This window comes from Papio anubis, chromosome 10 (assembly GCF_008728515.1).
Source record: "Papio anubis isolate 15944 chromosome 10, Panubis1.0, whole genome shotgun sequence".
Lineage (NCBI taxonomy): Eukaryota > Metazoa > Chordata > Mammalia > Primates > Cercopithecidae > Papio > Papio anubis.
The window spans coordinates 97650060-97676998 of NC_044985.1; the positions used below are offsets into that span (position 1 = coordinate 97650060).

The following is a 26939-nucleotide window of genomic DNA, read 5'->3' on the forward strand; positions in this document are numbered from 1 at the left end:
CAAATACACTATTCTTCCACAACTATAGTTAAGTTTTATATCCTAACCTTGTGTCAACATACAACTTTGATGAGTTCATTTATTTATTGAAAACATTTTAGTATATTTTTTAGACTTCTCTCTATATAAGATTGTATCATCTGTGAAGAGAGATCATTTTACCTTTTCCTTTCTAATCTAGATACCTTTGATTGTTTTTTCCTTATCAAATTGTTCTGGCTCGAACCTCCAGTACAATGTTGAATAGAAGTGATAAATGAAGACATCCTTGTCTTATTTTTGATTTTAGGTAAAACATGATCAGTCTTTCACCATTAAGTATGATGTTAACTGTGGGATTTTTGTAGATGTTTTTATTAGGCTGAAGAAATTTACTTCTATTTCTGGTCAAATATGTTGATCATGAGAGGATGTTGGATTTTGTTAAATGCTACTTCTGCATCTGTTGAAATGATCATTTGGTTTTTATCTTTTATTCTGTCAACGTGGCCTATTACATTGATTTTTGTATATTGAACCAAACTTGCATTCCTGAAATAAATGCTAGTTGCTTATGATATACAGTCATTTATGTAAGTTGCTGGATTTGATATATTGGTATTTTCTTGATGACATTTTTATCTATATTAATAAGAGACATGAGTATGTAGTTTTCTTTGTTTGTGATGCCTCTGTCTGGTTTTGGTATTAGAGCAATACTGGCCTCGCAGAATAAGTCAGGCAGTGTTTCCTCCTGTTCTATTTTTTGGAAGAATTTGTGAAGTAGTAGTGTTAATTCTTAAACGTTTGGCAAAATTCCTCAGTGAAGCCATCTGGTCTTGGGCTTCCCTTTGTGGAAAAGTTTTGATTACTGATTCAAGAATAAGTATTTGTCTACTCTATCTAGGTTATCTAATTTGCTACCATTTTTTTTTTTTTTGTCATATTTGTTGCCACATTGTTCACAATTTCCCTTATAAATCCTTTATAATTCTGTAAATCTGGTAATGATGCCTTTATATCATTCTTGATTTGAATAATTTGAGTCCTCTCTATTTTTAGTTGCTCAGTAGAGCTAAAGTCAATTTTGTTACTCTTCAAAAAATCAACTTTTATTGTTGAATTTTCTATATATTTTTTAATTCTCTATTTTATTTATTTGTATTCAATATTATTTTCTCTCTTCTGCTTAATTTGGATTTAGTTTTCTTTTTCTACTTGCTTAAGATAGAAGGTTTGGTTATTATTTGAGATATTTATTCTTTTTAAATGTACCATTTACATCTGTGAATTTTCTTTCAAGCAATGCTAGAATTATCCTATAAGTTTTCATATGTTGTGTTTTTGTTTTCATTCATATCAAAGTATTTTCTGATTTTTCTTATAATTTCTTTTTTTGGCCTATTGGCTATTTTAAAGTGTGCTGTTCCATGTCCATATATGTATCATGTGCTGCTTAATGGTGAGGATACATTTGATAAATGCATCATTAGGCAATTTCATCATTATGCAAACTTTGGAGAGTGTACTTACACAAACCTAGATGGTATAGCCTACTGCTCATCTAGGCTATATACCATAGACTATACAGACTATAGCATATTGCTATTGCCCCTATATAACAAACTTATATAGTTACTGTACTGAATACCATATACAATTGTAATATAACAATATTTTTATATATAAACACAGAAAGATATAGTAAAAATACAGTATAAAAGATAAAAAGTGGTATACCTGTATAGGGCATTTACCATGAATGGAGCTTGCAGGAATGGAAGCTGCTCTGGGTGAGTCAGTGAGTGAGTGGTGAGTGAATGAGAAGGCCTAGGACATTACTGTACACTACTGTAGACTATAAACACTGTACACTTAAGCTATACTAAATTTGTTTTTAAATCACTTTTTGATAATAAATCAACCTTAGCTTATGTAACTTTTTACTTTATAAACTATTTACTTTTTAAAATTTTGATTATTTTGTCAACGCTTAGTTTGAAACACTGTACAGCTGTACAAAAAATATTTTATGTCCTTTTTCTATAAACTTTTCTCTTTTAATTTTCAAACTTTTTGTTAAATGCAAAGACACACACATTAGCCTAGGTCTACACAGGGTCAGGATCATCAATATCACTTTGGTCCACTTCCACATTTTGTCCCACTGGAAGGTCTTCAGGGGCAAAAATACATGTAGAACTATCGTCTCCTATGATAATAATGCCTTCTTCTGGAATATCTAGTGAAGGACATGCCTGAGGCTATTTTACAGTTAACTTTGTTTTTTTAATAAGTAGAAGTACACTGTAAAATAATGATAAATAGCATAGTATAGTAAATACATAAACCAGTAACATAGTCATTTATTATAATTAAGAATTATGTACTATGCATAATAATATGTAATATACCTTTAAACAACTAGCAGTGCAGTAGATTTGTTTACAATAACATCACCACAAACACATGAGTAATGTGTAGCCATATGGCATTATGAAGGCTACCATGTCACTAGGCCATAGGAATTTTTCAGCTCCATTATAATCTTATGAAACCACATCATATATGCAGTCTGTCATTGACTGCAATGACATTATATGGCACATGACTATATGTGTGAATTTTTCAAGTTTTCTTCTAATTGATTTCCATTTTAATTCCATTGTGATGAAAGAGACTATTTTGTATAATTTAATCATTTTATATCTACTGAGACTTGTTTCACATACTAACATATTATCCTAAAGAATGTTCTGTGTGCCCATGAAATAACATCTTTTCTACTTTTTTTGTATGGAATGTTCTATACATGTCTGCTAGGTCTAGTTGATTTATGTTGTTAAATCTCATATTTCTTCATTGCTTTTCTGCCTAATTATTGTAACCATTATTTAAAATGGGTATTGAAATCCCCTAATGTTATTTTTGAATTGTATATTTTTTCAATTAATTCTGTCACTTTTTGCTTCATGTATTTTGGGTCTTTATTAGTTTTTTATTGCTACTCCTCCATATTACCACAAAGATAGTAGCTTAAAATAACATAAATTTATTATCCAATAGTTCTGGAGGTAAAAAGTCAGAAACAGGTCTTGCTAGGCTTAAAATAAGGTAAAAATGGTATTGTGGTCTTTCTGGAAACCCCAGTAATATATTAATTTCCTTATCTTTTCTGGATTTGGGAGGCTCTCTGCATTCTTTGACTTATGGCCTCTTAACTTGAAAGTCAGCTGTGTAGCATCTTCCAGTTTTTTTCTCTCTATCTCTGTGCTTCTATTATCACATTGCTTTTTGTCTCTTTAATCTCCAGTCTCCCTTATAAGAACTCTTGAGATTACATTATCTAGTCATTCAAGATAATCTCTAAATCTCAAGATCATTAATTTAACCATTCCTGCAAAGTCCCTATGGCCATGTAAGATAACATTTACAGGTTCTGGGGAATATTTGTTGGGGAAAGGGCTATTTAACTCAGCCTACCACAACTTATACCCTATAAACTATATAACGATGTTAAAAGAAATTAAAGAAAATCTCACAAAATGGAAAGATATCTCATGTTCATGAATTTGCAAGACTGTATTGCTAAGATTGCAATACTGATCTAAAAATTTAATTCAATCAATAGACAAAATACCAATAGCCAAACTGATCCTAAAATCCACAGAGAAACAGAAGATTCCCAGATTAGGTAAAACAATCTTATCAAGAAGAATGAAGTTTTACAACTTACTATTATACAAAGCTATGGTAATCAGGACAGGTATAGTACTGGCATGCGATAGACATATAGATCAACAAAATAGAACTGAAAGTTGAGAAATAAACCATTACATTGAGTTGCCTGATTTTCAACAGGGGTGCCAAGATAGTTCAATGGGAAAAAGATAGTTGTGTCAACAAATTGTGTGGGACAACTGGATATCTACATACAAAAGAATTAAGTTGAATCCCTGCTTCACATCGTACACACAAATTAACACAAAATGTATTCTAGACTTAAAAGTAACAATGAACACTATAAAACTCTTAGAAGAGAACAAAAATAAATCTTTGTGACCTTGAATTGAGGAATGATTTCTTAGATATGATTCCAAAACAACAATGACAAAAGAAATAACTTCATCAAATTAAAAATTTTTACACTTCAGAAGACAACATCAAGAAAGTAAAAAGACAATCCATATAGTGGGAGAAATTATTTGTCAATCATGTATCTGATAAAGGACTTGTATCAAGAATATAAAAACAACTTTACAGTACAGCAGTATAAAAGAAAACAGTTTAAAAATGATTAAAGCATTTGAATAGACATTTCTATAAATAAGCTATACAACAAGCCAATAAACACCTGATGGGTATGTTTATACCACAAGTCAATAAACACATGTAGGACACTCAAAATCATTATTTATTAGGAGGAATGCAAATAGAAAACACAGTGAGATATCACTTTATAGCCATTCATATGACTATAAAAAACAAACAGATAAGTGTTGGAAAAGACATGGAGAATTCAGAACCCTCTGCATTTCTGATAGGATAGTAAAATGCTACTTTGGAAAAGTTTTACTTTCTCGAAATGGTAAACATTTGGTGAACCAAGGATCCAGCATTTCCACACCTAGCTATATATACAAGTGAATCAGGAGCATATGTCCATGCAAAAACTTGTATACAAATGCATTATAATAGTAACATTATTCATGATAGTTAAAAGGTGGAAATAATCCAAATGTTCATTAATTGATTAATGGATGAATGAGTATGCTACTGACATTTAAAACTGCAGTTATTAATGAAACCAATCTTTTCTTGTATATTAGCGATTTGCATTTCTCTTTTGTAAATAGCGTACTTGCCTTTTTTACTTTTAAAAAATGCTATTTATAAGAACTCTTTATTTGTTAAATATAACCATTTTATATTATGTAAAATGTGATGATTTTCTGGGCTTATTTTATAAAAAATTGCTTACAGAGGTTTTCTTGGTTTAATAATTGCTTTTTTGTTGTTGTTTGATAGCACATCTTTTCAGAAGTTTATGCAGTATTAGCTACCAATCATTTTATATTAATGTCTTTGCCCTAATTTATGAAAAAAATGTGTATTTCACCATTTATTTTTTCTGTTCTATTCCATTTTTTAAAATTTCATGTTAAATCAGTTAATTTTATTGTGACTGTAGAGCAGGAATATAATTATTTTTCTTTTCATTAATTGCATGAGCTGTAGGATCAAAATAAATTTCTTTTTTATTGTTTTATCTTTTTTTTTATCAAGATTTATAAGGACATTGGATGTTTAAACAACTCTCTGGTTAGTTGGTAATGGTACTTACTGCCAATGTTTTTATACTGAGAATTTTTTTAAATTTTCAAGTCCTTTTAGTTTATTCACTTCTTGATGATTATTGGCTTCTCATCAAGCATAGATCCATGGTGTTTCTTAATTCAATGATTCTTATAAACACAAGTTTTCTCATTTTGAATAAAAATGTTGAATCTCATTTCAGAATCTTCAAGGTAATTTTGTTCATATTATTTTTATAATTAATTTTTCGGAGTAATCTTTTTGTTTTCTCTTTCTAATATTTCTCTTAACATATATTAGATTTCTCAAATTTATCATCTATTTTTATCAACCTCATCTAATTCATCTCTTTTCCCTTCTCTCAGCTAGGGATGAAGTTAAAAAAATGATTTTTTACTGTAGTAATTAACATTTGTAAAAAAAAAAAAAAACTTATGTTTATTGCTTCCTTGCCAATTTTAATTTGATAATTATGTTTTCTATTACTACACTGATGTTATGGGTCTTTCAATTATCTGTAAACAATTAAGCACCACACATGGAACCCAGCTGGAGGTTGTAGTTCATTTTCCCCTGGAGGGTCAGGAAGCAGCCTCAGCTATCCTCTTGTTTTTCTATATCCCCAGTTCACATCCATGGCTGCTACTTGCCACTGCCAGTGTTGGGACCCACCCTCAAAAAGCTCTAATTGAGACCACATGAAAATAGCTTATTTCACTTCCATAAAGCTGTCATTGCATGGAGTCTTACTGTTTTTATCAGATATAAAGATTTGGCTCCAATCTGACTTACTGAATGGCGGGCAAATATTCAGTTTCCACATACATAATATATTTAGATTATAGATTCCTACTTGACAGACTTCATAGGATGTAGTATTTCACTTCCGCATTTTTTTTTTTTTTTTTTTCAACTTGGGATACAAGGATGAGGCAGCTTGGAAGGGACGTTCTTGATGCAGCCATCCGGAGCTTCCTTGTGTTTTTTAGCTAGCTCTTGCTGCATATTGAGGAAACTGGGACTCCATCCTTATCTGACCAACCCAAGAAGCTGCCCATGGCCTTACTCTTATAAAACGTTGCTGGATTGGGGCACCCCAGGTAGTGCTTATCAAATTAGCAGAAAATATTTGAACACATGTAACTGATAACATTCAACTTAACAAAACATATATTCAACATATATGGAAGTTATTTATAGTTCTCAGTGCCTTCCCTGAATACCTCTTATCCTATACCCCATATTTATAAATATCCATATACCCCACTGTATTATCCTATCTAATCTCAGATTTTTCCTATATCGCTACAACCTGTTCTAACTTCGTAAGTGCTAAGGTTTTTGGTGCTAAGTTGTCTTGATACTTTTTGAAACATGATTAGGCAGTTTTCTAATTTTTTTCTCCTTTCACGTTACTGAATAGATTTCAAAGAGAGCTATTTTCTTTATTTAGAAGTGCTCTCTTCCTCTGATTTTAGCATCATTTCAAAGGTCTTATGGTTTGTTGGGGGTTAGTGGGGGACAGGTGGGGAAAGAAGAATTAACTCAATTGGAAACTGTTCTAAATGTGTTGGCTTTCCATTTATTGTAACTGTCCCTTGCTGAAAGAAGCCTTAAGGCTTCATGAAGTTTCTGCGTGTGTTAGTCCTTTACCCAGAAGTCAGCCTGCATTTGAGGTCCTATGACCCTTCAGGCTTTTCACTCAAATCTAGAGGGAGCTCCCACTGGGTATTCTGTTTGTGTTTTATCTACTTTTTCCAGAAAACACCCCTTGCTGCCGTGATCTTCTGTATATTATGACAACTGGCTCCATAAATTTATCTTTTCTAAGAAGGTATTAGGTGGATTTTCCAGGCTCTTTGTTTAGGGACTTCTTAATGCTGCTGTTCTTTATAGGCAGAGAAGCTAAAAACTAGACATTTTTGCATTACACTGCAACCAATTTGGTCTGCAGTATATTTAGTAGATATACCTTGAAATCTTGGACATTTGATGACAAATTTACTAGTTTTCAGGCTTAGAGCTCGTTGTTCCTTGGTTTCTATATTTTCTTGATCATTCTTATGAACACTGGATAGAAGTTAGCAGTCTGGTTCCATGTTGTCATCTTACTCAGACATCCATATTTTTAAATAGATGATTAAAATTGACCTTTAAGGTCATTTTCACTCTTGAATTTTTATGTAAGCAAATTTTTCCTAAAACTATTTATGTAGGCAAGAAGTTTCTTGGGTGAAATAGTTGCTGTCAAAATAATGACTTCAGGAACTGTTAAATGTCATGAGGAACTAACATTTTGCTTCTAGTTAAACCAAGAATCATTCAACTGTATCTAAGCTGTAAGGAGATATTAACTTGTATGACCTAACGTTGCTGATTGATGGCCTGAATAAATTACAGAGGAAATCTTGGCAAGTTACTGCAGTTTTTAGAAAATGTTGTTGCTCCACAGATATCAGTAAAACTCATAGTTCTCACTTGAGAAAGGCCCAATCATATATCTCAAGGCCTTCTAACTGAGAGTAACACCAGGAAAGACATCAAGCCCTCTTGTCAGTAGTTCCCATTCTGGATCTACAATGGGTTTTGATGTAAATGCGAATTAGGGCCATGTCCATATGGGTAAACTGGCCCATGGATGGCTATTCTATTTAGTTTCAACTGTCTTCAGAGGTTATATCAGATACTCAGCAGTCTATCACAGAGTGATCAATAGCCTTTATAAAGACAGTGACATGACAACAGCAAGTTATACTCACATATAATTATTGATACATAGTCACATAAACAAGGCATTAGTATCATTTTAAACATACCATTGTTTTGAGACTAATATCACCCTTGTTGGAGATGACAAACTTTCTCTCAAAGGCAATTAACCTACAGATAATAAACAATGACAAAGGCTGAAGCAAATTATAACTTTTATAGAGGACTAATTAGAAGAAGATGAGACAAAAGGCAAAACAACTGAACAAGGACTATTGCACTAATCCAGGAGAAATATGACCAAGTCTTACCAATCCTTTTCAACCAGGATTCTTCAACAGAACTAAACCCTGGGGAAATTTTTGAGTGACATTTTCTCAGTTCTCCAACTACAGATGTATAGGAATCAAGTTATTGTATTACATTCAATGAGTGCATCAGTACATTACAGTTTACTCCTCTTCCTAGAACCCTCATTGAGAAGGTGCAGCTAAGGCCCAATCAGCTGTGATAGAAGGAAACAATGGCATATAAAGATGTGTAAGAGATAGACTCAATAAGAATAGCACTCAAATAGTAATTGGAAAAGAACGAGAATTTAATATGGTCATAAGTTTTTAACTTGAAAGCCTTGACTCCTGAGATAAGGAATACAGGTAAAGAAATAGATTTGTGGAAATTTGTATTGGGTTTATTGAGTTTGAAATGCCTATGGAACATCTAGGTAAAGATACATGAATCTGAATCTCAGAAAAGAGATTAGGGTTTGTGTATGAATTATCTACTGTCACAATAATGTTGCATAACCACCCCCAAATTTTTAGTTACCACAAGAATTATTTCTTTAATTCATGATTCTGTAGGTCAACAGTGTAGAATGGGCTTATTTAGGAAGATCTGGTCTCAGCTGGGCTCCTTTATGGATTTGTTTTTGGGCCACATTAGCTGGATGGTTCAGCTTCTGCTGGCATCAGCCAGATAGCCTCTGACATCTTTCATGTTTCCACTTTTACAAGCTTCTCACATCTCTCCCACAGGCTGGACTGGGTTATGTTTTCACAGAGAGGCTCAGGTGCAAGCTCAATCAAGTTCAGCTATGCGAGAAAACAAGTGGAAGTGTGCACATTCTCTTGAGGACTAGGCTTGGAATTGGCACAACATCACTTCCCCCTTATTCCATCAGCCAAAGCTCAGAGGGAGGGAGTGTGGGAACTATAAAGCTACAGGGTTAAGGGCTTGGATGCAGGAAGAAGTGGAGAATTAGGACCATTTTTGAATTCTATCATTTATATGCATGAGGTGACCATACATCTAGGTTTGCCTGGAAAAGTCGCAGTTTATTCCTGTCATCCTTACAGAATTTTTTTTTTTTTCAATTGAGAGAATCTTGCTCTGTTGCCCAGGTTGGAGTGCAGTGGTGCATCATAGCCTAGAACTCCTGGGCTTAAGCAATTTTCCTGCTTTACTCTCCATAGGACCTGAAACTATAGGCACATGTTACTATATCTAGCTAATTTTTTTTCTTTTTTTTTTTTTTAGAGACAGGGTCTCACTATATTGCTCAGACTGGTCTCGAACTCCTGGAGTCATGGGATCCTCCCACTTTGAATCACCCCCTTGTTACTCTAAAAAGTGTCCCAATTTTAGTGATAAATTATGTGGGAACTCTACAGTTGGGGAGGTTTAAATAGAATGGATAAACTCATTGAAAAAATCTGTGAAGTGAGCAGAAGAGTTAAGATAAGTTTAGAGTCCATCAAAGAGGTTCCAGGAAGCAACAGATGAGTCAAAACAGAATGGGTCTGAAGAAGCCACGAGAAAAGGGCTACATGAAAGAGGACTAAATGGCAAGGTCAACAGAATCAAGACATAAACTATTAAATGAATGTGTCTGTTGTGTTTGTCAACTAGAAAGGTTTTTATTGAATATGTTCAGAGGCTTCATAGGAGTAGGTTGTAGTGAATTAAAGAGTCTACTAATTCTTGTTCTCACAATGATTCAAAATTAAAACTTTAATTTGACTATTTTGGATCTTATATTTAACACAAAAGGGACAAGACTCTGAGGAATTGAGATCCTCTGAGTATTAACATTTTCAGGGTCTGGATACTAAATACAGATGCCAGACTAAAACCAAATGTGTAAGAACCAAGACCTGTAACTTAGTTTATTCTCTATCCATCATTTTTGACACTAAATAAAAATGATCTGGTGTGTATTCATTGGTAATTTTCTAACTTTATTTTATTATGGCTGTAAATTCATTTTCCTTCATGTATTTGATGTCTTTGATTGATGCAAAACTCAATAAGTCCTACTGTAGTTACATTAAATATTAACCAGAACATTATTTTGAAACATTTGGGAAGCTGTGATATCTCAGCCTGATCCAAAATCTTACTGAGTATATTAAACACAGCAGCTAAAAGACTTGCCAAAATATGTTTGACAATTGTCCTAACTTTGATGAAGAAAATAGAAAAATACCAATTTCCCCAGTAGAGAGTTTACTGTAAAAAGCATTGCAGATTTGACATTGTGTGAAAGTTTCCAACTCTAAGCAGGTGCAGACTTAATGGCAGTAAATGACATTAAAATTTTTAAATGACAAAACCTTCATTTGAAATGTAGGAACATAGCTTTTAGTTATTTGAAACTTCGAGGCTAGCTAATTGACTAACACACAAGGGGACAGAAAATCTGACTAGTATTATTAACTTTGAACAAAAAAAAAGAAAAAGAAAAAGAAACTCAGAATCTTCATGTAGTTGAAACTTACACGTTGCAAACCTATTTTGTGTAGTGGACATCAAGTTCCCTTTGGGATTCTCAATTTTATTTATTTTATCAATAAAAAGAGCCTTCTTGTGGAGAAGGAATAAGTCACATATTAATGAAATACAAGAGATTACACCAGTAACTGAGCTTTTACTTTGACTAATCCAATAGCTTTGGCCAAATATCTCAATGTCAAAAGCATTATAAGTATTCTACAAAGTAAGTCTGGACAAGAGAAATCAATAAGAAAGTATTGGATTTGATTAAAATATTTACTTTTCCCCTCCATCCTTCCCCTTCTCAAGCTAAGTGGCTCTTTCTCATACAAATCTGATCTTTGTTATGGCTATTGGCTGGCCTTGTTTCTTGTCATAACTCCACATCTAGAACTCATTTCTGCATCATATACTTTTCTTTCTTTCCATAATTTCAGTATTAGGGTTCTCGCTCATGTATCATGTCCTTTGACACTGAATTGATGACAGACTTTAAAGAGATTTTACAAGTATCATTTACACAAATTATTTATTTTTGTCTTCAACAATGTTAAAATGCATGATGTAATTTTTATAGAAGAGAAAACATGCTTAGCAAGGTAATTCTGCCAAAGAGTTCTCTGCTTAGCTATATAGTTAAGTCTTTTCAACTATTTTGCTCATCAGAGATGCTTGGACATCATAGAAGATTCTGGAAAAGTGACCTTGATTTTGATCTTGCACCTCAGTGCCTTTAACATGTACTTTTTTGCTTGAAATATACCCCAAACTCTTATTTTCTTCGTCCTTTTTAATCTGTCTTCAGGGTTGAGCTTTCAAATCCATTTATTAAGGATATCTTTCCCCAACCCTTAAATTATTATTTAAGATAATTTCCCAGATAAGTGTTTCTGTTTATATGTCTTTATAAGAATTATGATACATGTTTTTTGTTTGTTTTCATTTTTGAGACAAGGTCTCACTTTGTTGTGTAGTCAGGAGTGTGGTGGTGCAATCTTGGCTCACCACAGCCTCAACCTCCCAACCTCAAGTGATTCTTCCACCTCAGCTCCCCAAAAAGCTGGGACCACAGTCACATACTACCATGCCTAGCTAATTAAAAAATCATTGTTTTGTAGAGATGAGATCTCACTACATTGTGCAGGCTAGTCCCAAACTATTGAGTTCAAGTGATCCTGCTGCCTCAGCCTCACCAAATTCTGGGATTACAGGCATGTGCCACCACTCCTATCCACATAAGGCATTTTTTTATGAATGCCTGTGTTCTCTATTGGATTGTGAACTTAGGGAGAGGGTGAGGATACCGTGATGTCCACTTATGTATTTCCAACACCTTATGGCACTGAAAAAATATTGTCATCTGACTAATGGTCTAATTGACATTTTAGAGCCTCATTATCTCATTTATGGATTATGACACAAACTGCCTTATTTTCTGTGTGCCTCTCTCAAGTCCATATTGTCCAGGCCTGACTGATTTGTGATCTTAAAACATGGCTTTTATCATGTTACATTCCACAAACACACTGTCACTATCTGTTATTTATGGAAAGAAAAAAATAATAGTGTATCATTCATGACCCTCCATAGATTGACCCAGATCAAATTTCTGACCTCGTCATTCCCTCTTCTCTCCAACACAAGTACTTTGTCTTTGCCAAAGTAGCTGATAGAATGGATTCAGAATACTTCTTCCTGTTCATCTTTTTTTGACTTTCTACTTGTGTTCTTTCTTCATTTTGAATTCTCTCTACTTTCTCATTTGTTTATATTATTGATATAATAATTTCTTTTCATTTGGGCAGATACCTAGTAGTAAGATTGCTGGATTGAATAGTAGCTCTGTTTTTAGTTCTTTGAGAAATCATTATATTGTTTTCCAAAGAGGTTGTACTAATTTACATTCCCACCAATAGTGTATAAGCATTTCTTTTCCTCCTTATCATTGCCAACATTTATTTTTTGACTTTTAAATAACAGACTTTCTAACTAGTTTAAGGTGTTTTTTCATTGTGCTTTTAACTTGTGTTTGTCAGTATGCTTTTTGGTCACTTGTCTGACTTCTTTTGGAAAATATCTATTCATTTTCTTTGCCCACTTTTTAATGGGGCTATTGGGAATTTTTGTTATTGTGGAGTTGTTTGAGTTCTTTGTAAATTCTGGATATCATTACCCTGTCAGATGCACAGTTTGCAAATATTTTCTCCCATCCTACAGGTTGCCTGTACACTCTGTTGATTATTTATGTTTCTGTGCAGAAGCTTTTCAGTTTAATTAAGTCTATTTGTCTAGTTCTGTTTTTGTTGCTTGTGCTTTTGAGCTCTTAGTCATCAATTCTTTGCCTAAATCACTGTCCAGAAGAATTTTTCTGTTTTCATTATTTTAATAGTTTCAAGTGTTACATTTAAATTCTTAGTCCATCTTAAGTTGATTTTTGTGTATGGTGGGAGATAGGGGTCCAGCTTTATTCTTCTGCATATAGCAATCCAGTTTTCCCAGCACCATTTTTGTAAAGGGTGCCCTTTCCCCAGTGCATTTTTTTGACAACAACTTTGTCAAAGATCAGATGGATGTGGATATGTAATTTAATTTCTGGGTTCTCTGTTCTGTTAATCTATGTGTACATTTTGATACCAGTACAATGCTGTTTTGGTTGCTGTAGCTTTGTGGTATAATTTGAGGTCAGGTAATGTAATGCCTCCAAATTTGTTCTTTTTGCTTAGGATTGCTTTGTCTATTTGAGCTCTTTTTTGATTCTCTGTGAATTTTAGGATTGTTTTTGTCAATTCTGTGAAAAATGACATTAGTATTTTGATAGAGATAGCATTTAAACTGTAGATTGCTTTGGACAGTATAGTCATTTTGATGATATTAATTCTAATTCATGAGCATGAGATGGTTTTCCATTTGTCCATGTTATCTATAATTTCGGCTTTTATTTTAGACATAGGGAGTACATGTCCAAGTTTATTGCATGGGTATATTGTAACCAGGTAGTGAGTATAGTACAGAATATGTTGTTTTTCAAACCATGACCTTTTCCCTCCCTCCCCCTTCTTGTAGTCTGTCATGTCTATTGTTCCCATTTTTATAGCAATGTGTGCTCAATCTTTAGCCCCCACTTATAAGTGAGAACATGTGGTATTTGGTTTTCCTTTCTTGCATTGGTTCACTTTGGAGTATGACCTCCAGCTTCATGCATATGGTTGCAAAGAACATGATTTCATTCCTTTATATGGCTGTGTAGCATTCCATAGTGTGTGTTTACCATGTTTTGTTTATTCAATCCAACATTGATGGGCATCTAGGTTGATTCTTTTTCTTTGCTATTGTGAAAAGTGCAGCAATGAACATATGAGTGCATCTGTCCTTTTGGTATAATGATCTTTTATCCTTTGGGTATATATCCAGTAATAAGATACCTAGGTCTTACGGTAGCTCTGTTTTAAGTTTTTGAGAAATCTCCAAACTGATTTCCACAGTGGCTGAACTAATTGATATTCCCACAGTGTATAAGCATTCCCTTTTCTCCACAACCTTGCAACATCTGTTATATTTTTTGCTTTTAGTAATAGCCATTCTGAATGGTATGAAATGGTATTTAATTGTAGTTTTAATTGGTATTTCTCTGATGATTAGCGATGATGAGCATTTTTTCATGTGTATTGGTTGCTTGTATGTCCTCTTTTGAGAAGTGTCTGTTCATGGCCTTTGCCCACTTTTTAATGGGGTTACCTGTTATTTGCTTGTTGATTTGTTCCTTATAGATTCTGTATATTAAACTTTTGCCAGATGCATTGTTTGAGAATATTTTCTCCCATTTCAGTAGATTGTCTGTTTACTCTGTTGATAGTTTCTTTTGCTGTGGAGATCTTTAGTTCAATTAGGTCTCACTTGTCAATTTCTGTTTTTATTGCAATTGTTTTTGGCAACTGAACTAAAAGTTATTTGCCAAAGCTGATGTCAAGAATGGTATTTCCTAGGTATTCTTCTATGATTTTTATAGTTTGAGGTCTTAATATTAACATTTAATTCTTTAACACATTTTGAGTAAATTTTTGTATATGATGAAAGGTAAGGGTCCAGTTTCATTCTTGTGCATATAACTATCCAGCTATTGCAGCACCATTTATTACATAGAGAATCCTTTCCCCATCACATATTTTTTCAGCTTTGTTGAAGCTGAAAAAATATGGCAGTAGGTGTATGACTTTATTTCTGGGTTCTCTATTTTGATGCATTAGTCTTTGTCTCTGTTTTTGTAGCAGTGCCATGCTACAAAAACCAACCATTTGGTTACTGTAGCTGTACAGTATAGTTTGAAGTCAGATAATGTGATGCCTCAGGCTTTGTTCTTCCTTGTTTGAATGACCCATGAAGGCTCTTTTTTGGTTCCATATGAATTTTTGAATGGATTTTTTCTAATTCTGTGAAGAATGGTGTTGGTAGTTTGATAGGAATGGCATTGAATCTGTAACTCGCTTTGGTCAGTATGGTCATTTTAATGATATTGATTCTTCCAATCCATGAGCATGGAATATTATTTTGTGTTGTCTGTGATTTGTTTCAGCATTGTTTTGTAGTTCTCTTTGTAGAGATCTCTCATCTCCTTGGTTAGCTGTATTTTCCTAAGTATTTCATTTTCTTTGTGGCTATTGTAAATGAGATTGTGTTCCTGATTTGACTCTCAGCTTGCACATTATTGGTGTATAGGAATGCTACTGATTTTTATATATTGATTTTGCACGCTGAAACCTTACTAAATTGTTTTATCAGTTCTAGCAGCCTTTTGGCGTCTTTAGATTTTCCTATGTGTAGGATCATATAGTCAGTGAAGAGAGATACTTTGATTTCTTCTTTTCCTATTCAGATGCTATATTTGTCTGTTTTTATACTGCTATGAAGAACTGCCCAAGACTGGGTAATTTATAAAGGAAAGAGATTTAATTGACTCACAGTTCAACATGGCTGGGGAGGCCTCAGGAAACTTACAATCATGGCAGAAGGCAAAGGGGGGAACAAGGCACATTTTTCACAAGGTGACAGGAAGGAGAAGTGCCAAGGCAGGGGGAACAGCCCCTTATAAAACCATCAGATCTCTCGTGAGAACTCACTATCCTAAGAACAGCATGGGAGAAACTGCCCCCATGATTCACTTATCTTTACCTGATCTCTTCCTTGACACATGGGAATTATGGGGATTACAATTTAAGATGTGATTTGGGTGGGGACCCAAAGCCTAACTATATCAGATGCCTTTTATTTCTTTCTCCTGCCTGTTTTCGGTACTATGTTGAATAGGAGTGATGAGCATAGGCATACTTGTCATGTTCCAGTTTTCAAGGGGAATGGATCAATTTTTTGTCTGTTCAGTATGAGGCTGGCTGTTGGTTCATCATAGATGATGCATTATTTTGAGGTATGTTCCTTTGATGCCCAGTCTTCTGAGAGTTTTTATTATAAAGGGATGTTGGGTTTTATCAAAAACTTTTTATGAATCCATTAAGGTGATCATGTGATTTTTATTTTAATTCTGTTTATGTGTTAAATTTATTGATTTGCACATTTTTGTGCAATTTATTGATATATTTGTTGAATCAGCCTTGCATTGCAGGAATAAAGCCTACTACCTCATGATTTGTTAATGTTTTGATATACTGATGGATTCAGTTTGCTAGTATTTTGTTAGGAATTTTTGTGTCTATGTTCATCAGGGATACTGACCTGAAGATTCTTTTTTTGGTTATGTTTCTCTGCCATGTTTTCATATTAGGCTAATGCTAGCTTCATGGAATGAGTTGGGAGCAGCCCCTGGTCCTCAATTTTTGGAATAGTACCTGTTCTTTCTATATCTGTTAGAATTCAGCTGTAAATACAACTTCTCCAAGGATTTTTGTTTATTTTTTCTGTATTCAATTTCAGATTTTGATATTTACCTACTCAGGATTTTAATCTGTTCCTGGTTCAATCTTGGAAGATTATTTGATTCTAGTAAGTTATATATTTCCTCTAAATTTTCTAATTTGTGACACATAATTGTTCACAGTATTTTCTGAGGATCCTCTGTATTTCTGTGGGATCAGCTGAAATCTCATATTTGTTATATCTGATTGTACTTATTTGTATCTTTTCTTTTTTTGTTAATCTAGCTAGTGGTCTATTCATCTAATTTTATCAAAGAGCAAACTTTTGGTTTTATTGGTCTTTTGTTTGTATTTTTGCTTTGTAGTATTATCCAGTTCTTCTCTAATTTTAATTGTTTCTTTTCTTCTGCTAGCTTTGTGGTTGATTGTTTCTTTTATCTAGTTCCTTTAGGTGCAAAGGTAGATTGTTAATTTGAGATCTCTCTAACTTCTTGATCAAGGTGTTTAGCAATATAAACTTTCCTCTTTAACAGACTGCGTTAGCTACATCCCAGAGATTTTGGTATTTGCTTGCCTGTTTTAATTAATTTCAATTTTTTTATTTTGCCTTAATTTCAGTGTCTGCCCAGGAGTTATTGAGGTGCAAGTTTTTAAATTTCCATGTAGTTGTATAGTTTTAAGAGATCTTTTTGGTAGTGATTTCTATTTTTATTGCTCTGTTGTCTGGAAGTGTGCTTGACTCCCAGATGATTTCAATCTTTTTTTTTAAATTGATTGAGACTTTCTTCATGACCAATTATGTGGTTGATCTTAGAATATATTCCATGTGCAGATGAAAAAGAATGTGTATGTCGTGGTTGTTTGGTAGAATGTTCGGTAGGTGTTTATTAGGTCCATTTACTTAAGTGTCAAGTTTAAGGCCAGAGTTCCTTTGTTAGTATTCTGCCTTGATGATCTCTCTAGCGCTGTCAGTACAGTGTTGAAGTCTCCCACTATTATAGTGTGGTTGTCTAGACCTTTTGATAGGCCAAGAAGAAATGAATCTGGGTGCTCCAATGTTGTGTGCATATATATTTGGGGTAGGCAAGTCTGCTTGTTGTATTGCACTCTTTATTATTACATAATGCCTTCCATTGTCCTTTTACATTTTTTTTGGCTTAAAGTCTGTTTTATCAAGTATGAGAATAGTGACTCCTGTACTTTTATATTTTCTGTTTGCATAATAGATCTTTCTCTGTCCATTTACTTCGAGCCTGTGAGAGTCCTTACATGTGTGATGTATCTCTTGAAGGCAGCAGATGGTTGGGTCTTGTATTTTTATCCAGCCCACCACTGCCTGCCTTTTAAGTGGGGTGTTTAGCCCATTTACATCTGGGATTAGTATGGATATGTGAGATTTTGATTCTGTCATCATGTTGTTAGCTGATTGTCATGTGTATTTTATTGTGTGATTGTTTCCTAGTGCGTATGGGCTATGTGCCTAAGTGTGTTTTTGTGGCAGCAGGTGTCATTCTTTTGATTCCACATTTAGCTTTCCCTTAAGAACCTCTTATAAGGCTGATGTAGTTGAAATGAATCCCTCAGAGTTTGCTTGTCTTAGAGATATTTTATTCCTCCTTCCCTTATGAAGATTAGATTGGTGGAATATAAAATTCTTGGTTGGAATTTCTTTTCTTTAAGTATGCTAAAAATTGTCCCAGAATCTCTTCTTGCTTGTATGGTATCTATTGAGAGGTCTGGTGCTGGTTTCTTCCATATGTGATTTGACCCTTCTCTCTAGCTGCGTTTCAGATGTTTTTCTTTTTCATTGACCTTGATTAACCTGATGACTATGTCTTAGTGATGGTTGTCTCATATAGTATCTATGCTGTTCTCCATATTTCTTGGGTTTGCATGTCAACCTCTTTAGTGAAATTAGGGAGATTTTCATGGACTATATACTCAAATATAATTTCCAAGTTGTTTATTCTCTTCCTTCTCTCTCAGAAATGCCGATGAGTTATAGACTCTGTCTCATTACATAAACCCATATTTCTCAGATGTTTTGTTCATGTTTTAAAATTGTTTATTTTAATCTGACTGTGTTGATTTGAAAAACTAGTCTTTGAACTCTGAACTTCTTTCCTCAGCTTGGTCTGTTCTGCTGTTAGTACTTCCAATTGTATTATAAAATTCTTCTAGTGAATTTTTGAGCTTTAGAAGTTCAGTTTTGTTATTTCTTAAAATGGCTATTTCATCTATCATCTCTTGGATCATTTTATTGGATTCCTTGGATTGAGTTTTAAATTTCTCCTGAATTCAGATTCTGAATTCCATGTTTGTCCTTTCAGTCATTTCCAACTGGTTAAGAATCATGGCTGGGGAGGAACTGGTAGACTCCTTTGGAGGTAAGGAGACCCTCTGTCTTTATGAATTACCAGAGTTCTTGGGCTGATTTATTTTTTTCCTCATCTGGGAGGGCTGGTGTACCTTTAACTGTAGTTGAAGTATAGTCAGTTTCATTTCTGGATGTTTTCAGAGAGCCAATATTCTCTGTGTAGGGTCTTTATCTGTGGCTGATTCCTTGCCTTTGTTTCACAGAAGGGTATATTAGCAAAGCATGTTGGTGTTGTAGTTTGGGCTTTCATCCAGTAGATAGCATTTATTAGTAATGACCAGTAGATATGGTTCTACTCAACTGCATGGCTCCTTTATATTTCCTAACATTTGTAGCCATGCACTATAGTGTGCTGGGAAGAGAGCTGACCTCCTCATAAGGTCCATTCTTGGGCTTTTGAGGAGCCTCTGCTACTGATTTGTGTACATTGATTTTGTTTCCTTAAACTTTACTGAATTTATTTATCAAATCTACTAGTTTATAAGTTACAAAAATTAATTAGTTACAGTTAGTGTTCTTTTCCGTGAGACTTTTGTTTCCTTTATAACTGGTTTTCATTTCCTTTCTAATTTAAAAGAGCATATTTAACATTCCATCTTAAGGCAATGTGATAGCCATGAAGTCTTTGTGTGAGAATGGTAAAAAGGAGGTTAATCTATAATGTATCTCAACAGTAGATAAGGAAGGAGTATTCCTTGGTACCCTTTCATCATTTGCAACATTTCACAAAACAATGCATATAAGAAAAAGGACTTAATCTATGAGATAAACCTTACAGTATCCATGGTTACATGTGCCTGTCATGTGATTCAGGCCTTGTGATTCATATTCCTTTGAGGCTCAAAATAATTTGGAGATCCAACAGCTGAGATTCTGAATTACGTATTTTTATAGGATTATAGTTTTACATGACCTGGAAGTCTTCAGAATGAAGACCAAAATATACATAAGAAGTTCCATTTTTATGCTTAGCTTCAATAAATTATAGACAGCCATGTAAAAATATGATTGGATGAAAAGAGTATGATGTAGTGCTAATTTTCTAAGTAGGGAAACCCAGCAAAACATGCCTGTTTTGGTTTTTCTTGACCTTTTTGTGCAGCATTTCCCCCTTCTGTCAGGATTGTAATCTTATGACCTATAGTCAGACAAGGCAGGTCATATAATTTCTGTGGCCAATTTTTACACAGAAAGGCTAGGAGAAAATTAGAGTAATATTTTTAGATTTTGTGGTTGGCTTTTGAGAAAAGGGGTTCTGGTTTCCATGTCCTGCCTCCATGGGGAGGGGATATTTAGAAACTAGAATCCCTCTGGCCTTGGCAGGAGGAGGGTGGTGGCAGGTAGAATGAGGGGCTAGAGAAAGAGGGGCATTAGGTAGGAACAGATCAGAGAGAACTATTGATTCTGAGCCTACATTTGAGGACCGCTTTTTGAGGTGTCACTTTCTGAGCCCCAACACTGGTCTTGTTGAAAAAACAACCACAGCAACAGTAGCAGCAGCAGCAGCAGCAGCAGCAGCAAAAACATGAGAATAAAATCCACCCAAACAAATGATGAATTGAGATGCAGTGACAAAATGATTGGTGTAATGCTCAATGCCAAAAAATTTTGGAGGAGTGTCAACAAACTTCTGAGGGAAAACAAGCAACTATCATGGCAATAAATAGATCTCAAATGTATTAGAACTTGAGGGCATAGGACTTATAAACTCTTTTTGAAAAAAAAAAATACTTGGAAATCAAATTTTTCCAAACAAAAAATAATGAATCAAAATAAATAATACAGGTGAAAGAAACTGTGGATAAAGGACTCATGAAGATCACTAAAGCCATTTAAAATTAGAACTATGGACACTATGCTGGTATATATCATAACAGTTGGAGAGAAATATTAAAACTATCAAAATCTGGCAAGGAGTAGAAGTTTAACAATTCTAATTTCTATGTGCTTTCAGAGCTGGGAGTTGGAATCGATGTCATAAAAGTGAAATTTAATTTTTTTCTATTTTTAAAACTTAAAAATTTTATTAAAATTTTAGACCTACATAAGAGTTGTAAATATAGTACAGAGAGTTCTGGTATTGTCTTCAGTCTATCTCACCCTAATGTTGACATCTTACATAACCACAATACAATTAACAGAACAAGAAATTAACATTGGCATCATACTTTTAACTAAACTATAGACTTCAATCAGAGTTCTTTAGTTTTTCCATTCATGTTGTTTCTCTGTTCCTGAATCCTATAAAGCATTTATTGTTGTATTTAATTGTCATGTTTCTTTCATCTCCAATCTGTGACAATGCCTCCATTGTTTTTCTTTGTTTTGTTTTGTTTTTCACAATCTTGACATTTTTGTGGACTACTGGTTATGTATTTCATAAAATGACTCTCATATTGTATTTGTCTGATGTTTTCTCCTGATTAAAATTAGAGATTTCTGAGATGGATAACATAAAGATGATGTGTCTTCAGTACATCCTATCAGGTGATGAAACATGTAATTTTAAAAATATTAACTACTTAAGTTTTTCATAATTTAAAAAAAACTGGAGTGGAAGAAAAATGCACTTATTCAAAAGTTTCCACGGTTTAATTTATCTTTTTTCAGGTGAATTCAGATCATAGTAATCTTTAGCAAAAGATTGTAAAATCATGTAGAGTATGACTAATTTTAATAAAATTTTTAAAAATTATATATATATATCTTTTCTATGTATATATCTACATCTATTTCCAGCTGCAAACATGTAAAGAAACAATTCTAAGATTCATTTTAGGAAATATTGATTATAGGTATTAACAGATGGTAGAGTTTGTTATGTATTATTGTACTTTATCTTTTCCACTTTTTCCTATTTAGTTTGTTGCAAAGGTAATTGAGACAGTTACTTTTGCACCAACCTAATATGTACTTTTCTGTTCTGATTTATTTTAATTTGCTTTCAGAAAGATATTATAGAGTTATTGTTTAAACAAAAATTCAATGTTTTTGAGCATATATTGTTTATTTTGCATTTTTATTTAGTTTGTATTCCTTTCAGAAACACAATTCTAGAAAGATATAACAGTGTTTACCTTGATGGAGCAAGAATTGTAGATGCTTTGAATAGACTTATGTTTTCTTATTTGTGATGTGACCTTTTCTACAAGGGAATTATATTACCTTTCAAATAAGCTGCATATGTTACTGTTTCATAACTTCTTTATTTTTCCATGGAAATTATTTAGCATTTTATTTTCTGACAGAGCTCCTGTTTATGAGTTATACTTTCTGACAAAGCTCTTGTTTATAAGTTAGATCATTCAGAGATTTACTTAGAACTGTCCTCAGCTTGGTCACTTCTATGTGCTTTTGAGAAAAGTTAGGTACATTATTGTCTCAAAAAAAAATTAAATTATACCACAAGCTAGTTTTGAAATACTCAACTGAGGTTATTCTTTGATGACTGACAGTACAAGAGAATTGCCATATGCTCAGTTATTAGTTCTTTAGACAATAAATATTTAATAAATATGTTATATGTTATACATATTAAATAATAGGACAATGTAAGTACACATGAAAGTTGGTGGTGGAAAAATTGCTATTGTTACTAATGCTGTCTCATGTTTAATAATGATACAGCTGGAAAACAGATGTTTTTCTAAGGTAAAGAGTTTACTCCTAAGCTTTTCTTTTATATTGACATCATATTGCCATTGTATGTCAGGTAACTGAGTGGAAAGAGAGAATAGAGCTGAGGGCACATACAGTTAATTGAGAATTATTCTAGTTAGATGCTCATTAGGCTAGAAAATAAAAACATATTTGGAGGAAAACGTTTCTTCCCTCACTCCTATAAGGGATGAAAATGCTAATATAGTTCTCAATGCACAGAACGTAATCAAATTTACTTCATAGAACTGATATACTACTGGTATGAATGGCCTGTGATGATATACTGAATTTTTGCTTTAATATTTATTCTTTTCATTGTTTACTAGTTTTAAAACATCATAAAATATTTATTAAAAATCCTGTAAGGGATTTTTTTAAAGGCCATATTTTAAATGTCTTTGCATTAAACATTTCATAAGGTATATTTCCAAATCTTAAAACAGTCTTGCTGTTTGAGTTCAATATCAGTAAATGGCACTTTACAAAGATAAAAAGTCATTTGCATCCAAAATATAAATTAAAATTATGTGTAAAATAAAACATTTTAACTGTAGATAGAAAGTAACAACTTAAATCACCTTCTATATAGTGTATGAAATATATCATCTAAAAGATACCTAAATTTTGGTGTAAAAATATTCTCAATATATTTTACCAGGCTGAGAAAATCTTACAAGAATTATCTAGGTAGGTAATTATTATATTAAAATACCAAGGGCATATTAGATATTAGACTTATGGCTATATTTCGTTGGGCAACAAAATGTATTTTTAAAATCTATGTATCTTTTAAGGTAGGGTAAATAGTAATGCTGACAACAAAGTTTTCTCACTAAATATATCTTTTCTTCTTTGTTAATATTTACTGTCAAAGGGGGTTGTTCTGTGGCCTGCCTGCACCCAGGTGAAATAAACAGCCTTGTTCCATGGGTGCGCACGCGCGCGCACACACACACACACACACACACACACACACACACACAAATATGTATATATATTTAACCACCCACCTATGTAAAGTACTCTACCACATCTGACAAGTTGAGAAAAATGATGACATCAAATGTTGCCCATGGGGAGCCTCTAATCGATTAAATATCTTCACTTCAACACTCAAATATACTGCTACAGCATTGTAAAGTGTTTGATACTCTCTGAATATAATAATATAAAATTTTCTACGTTATTATTTGAAGAAAATTGTCAACAAATAATTTTACAGTGTGTAAGGTGGTAGATGCAGATGAAATAATTATAATATGAAAATATCAATATCATAATTTCCCTTGTAGTTATCTTCATGAAAATTGTACGATAGAGTTTAACTTAAATAAAGCAACATCAGCCATAATTTAGTGCCCTTTAAGTGAATTAAGCAATTTCAAGCCTTATAAACATGATCAAGTTCAGTGAGAAAGACAGTTTTTAGAAAATTTCTAAGCTAATGACTTTAGTGGCATTGGTAAATATTCAGAGACTGTGTGAGGAAAAAACCTGAATATAGAACTGTAAAATCTAAATAGAGAAACCATTGTGTTAAATCTGAAAACATATTAGTAAGTGACATTTTCCTTTAAGTATTCTTATTGTATTTTTCAGTGACATTCAATTACTTATTTGCACCAAGAAATATTGTTCAGAATTTGAAGACTGAGTAAATGTGTGTGAGCTACACAAAATATATTTAGTTATTAGTAAGTAGTCTATTATAAAACTGAGAAGTTTCAAAAGTAGGTAATGGGGAAAGAAGGGTTTCCATTGTTTTCTTTCTTATTTCAAATATCTTTATGAAAAATTCAACATTTTAATAATAAAGAGCAACAATTTAAAATGACTATTATTTGTTATTTTGGTAGACAGAAAAGATGGTGTCATTTATATTTGTTCAATTATTTCCTTTAACTCTTATTCTATATATGAACCAGTTGTATTTTTTATTTTGTTATTTACCTGCCTATTAATTTTTCTTGTATAATTATATTCAATTCGTATGAACTAATTATAAGTCAAATACATTTCTTTTTATTTATAAAATACTAGCATTTTGCTTTGCTCATCTATATTTTCAGTAGTTAAATTTTGATGTATTGAAGCTTGGCATTTGATGTACTTTAAATGACATCATTTTGGGGAGATGGGTAATGAAGAGATTTTTCTCTATGAGGGTAGAGCTTGGAAAGTCATCACTCCAACTTAACATTTCTTTAATATTCAATCACTTTTTAAACATTATTTTAAAATCATGTTTTCTTTGAAGCTTTTCTGAACTTTGAAATACAATTTTTGATTTAGAAATCATTGGTATTTTTCCTTTTGGTTTAATTTTTACACTTTATTAAACATTTCATATACACAGAATATAAATTAAAAAACATAATAACGTAATTTTACTGTGCTTATTTCTGTCATTAATGGGTCATTATTAAGAGTTTCAAGTAGTGCTAATATAAATACAATTCTTAAATCAGTTGATGTGCACTTTGAATAGAGATTTAAATGAAGAAGCTCATCATTGGCATGCATGCTGTATAGTCCCAAATATCTCAGTCCTATTATATCAACGATGAGTATTATATTTGAGTAATATTTTATGGTTTTCAAAATATGTTTTAAATGGTTACTTTTAGATATACCAACCATAATACCTAATACCTAAGTAGACAGAGCTGTAGATACAATCATTCTGAGGTGATCTGACCCTACACTAACATAAGATGGCAGTTGTCAGTAGAGATCATTGAAATTCATATTTTTCTACTTTAGATGAAATGTATTTAGAATTTCTTAGCTGATATTCAAAGAAAAAAAGAAAAGATGATTAAAAGCAATACAATCATAGGAGGCTTCCAGTTCCAAAATTGTGATGTAGATGGAACCTGGCTTCACTTCCCCTAACAGAAAGCCGAAAACAAATATACAGTGCCAAGATTATCACCAGAAATATCCCAGAACTGAAATAAGAAAATGAGACTTCCTGGGGTGACAAAGAAGTGTAATATCAAAAACTCTAAGGAGATGGTAAGACAATAGGACTTCCACATCTATAATACCTGTCCCCTTATTCTGCCCACTTTCAGGTGAAGAGAAAAAATTTTCTCAATTCACTGTTTCTGCACTGGCAAAACTGAGATCAAGATGGACAACCAGTTTCCCCACCATATTGGGTAGCCTGGCAAGAGCCATGTTTCTGTTTTTACTCACAGAAAGCATTACAAGTACTAAAGGAATAAATATCACTGAGGATAGCCAGTGACAAAGGACGGAGGTAGAATTATCATCCCCAGCCCTGGAAAACGTAATCTGTAATTTGGCCAAAGGAGAAGCCAAATCAGAATGACTATACAGCAGCACCACACAAAAGGAGGTTCATCTCATAGGTCCCCATAACAAAGTACCCTAGACAGCCTTCCTCCCTGCCAGGACATCCCCTTTGGGACCTTCTCCACTTGGGAAAGGCAGCACTTTGAGCTTTTACTAGAGCCAAGGCAAACCTGGGCTTAAGGCTACCACCTAGAGCTGAAAAGGAGGCGATGACCTAGCAGTAAAAATCTCTAAGGATATGTATCCAATAAAAATCTAAACAAGCAAGACAGAGAAGTTTTAAATAGATAACTAATCTTTCAATGCAAAGACATACATGTGTGTCTACAAGAAATAATAGCAAACAGGAAACCATGATTTCCCCAAATATACAAAACAAGGAAGTAATTAGTGACTCCAATGAGGTGGCAATATGTGAACTCTCTGACCAATAATTGAAAATGGTAGTTTTAAGAAAGCTTAGTGATCTGCAAGATAACACAGAAAAGAAATTCATAAATATATCAGAAAAATTTAACAGAGATTAAAATAATTAAAAATCACACAGAAATCTTAGAGCTGACAAATACATAAGCTGAACTGAAAAATTCATTGAAGACTCTCAACAGCAGAATGACCAAGCAGATGAAACAGTAAGTGGACTCAAACACAGGCTACTTTAAAATATACAGAGGAGAAAAAAGACTAAAGATGAAAAAAAGATCATCTAAAATATATAGAAGAGTACCTCAGAAGACTAAATTTAAGAATTATTAGTGTTCATGAGAAAGCTGAACAATAGCAAGGGGTAGAAAGCTTATGCTAAAACAAACCAGAATATTTTTCCAAACTTGTATGGAGAAAACACACACACATAAGTTACGTCCAGGCACATATAGGCAAACAACATCATACAGATTTGACACAAACAAGACTACCCCAAGACCTATGATAAACAA

The 26939-nt window shown here is 33.1% G+C and overlaps 1 protein-coding gene across 8 annotated transcripts in view; it reads left to right on the plus strand.

Annotated features, from left to right (window-relative positions):
• The window catches only part of SPAG16 (sperm associated antigen 16), a 1155561-nt gene that overhangs the window by 591088 nt on the left and 537534 nt on the right, over nt 1-26939 (plus strand). The gene's annotated exons all lie outside the window — the stretch shown is intronic.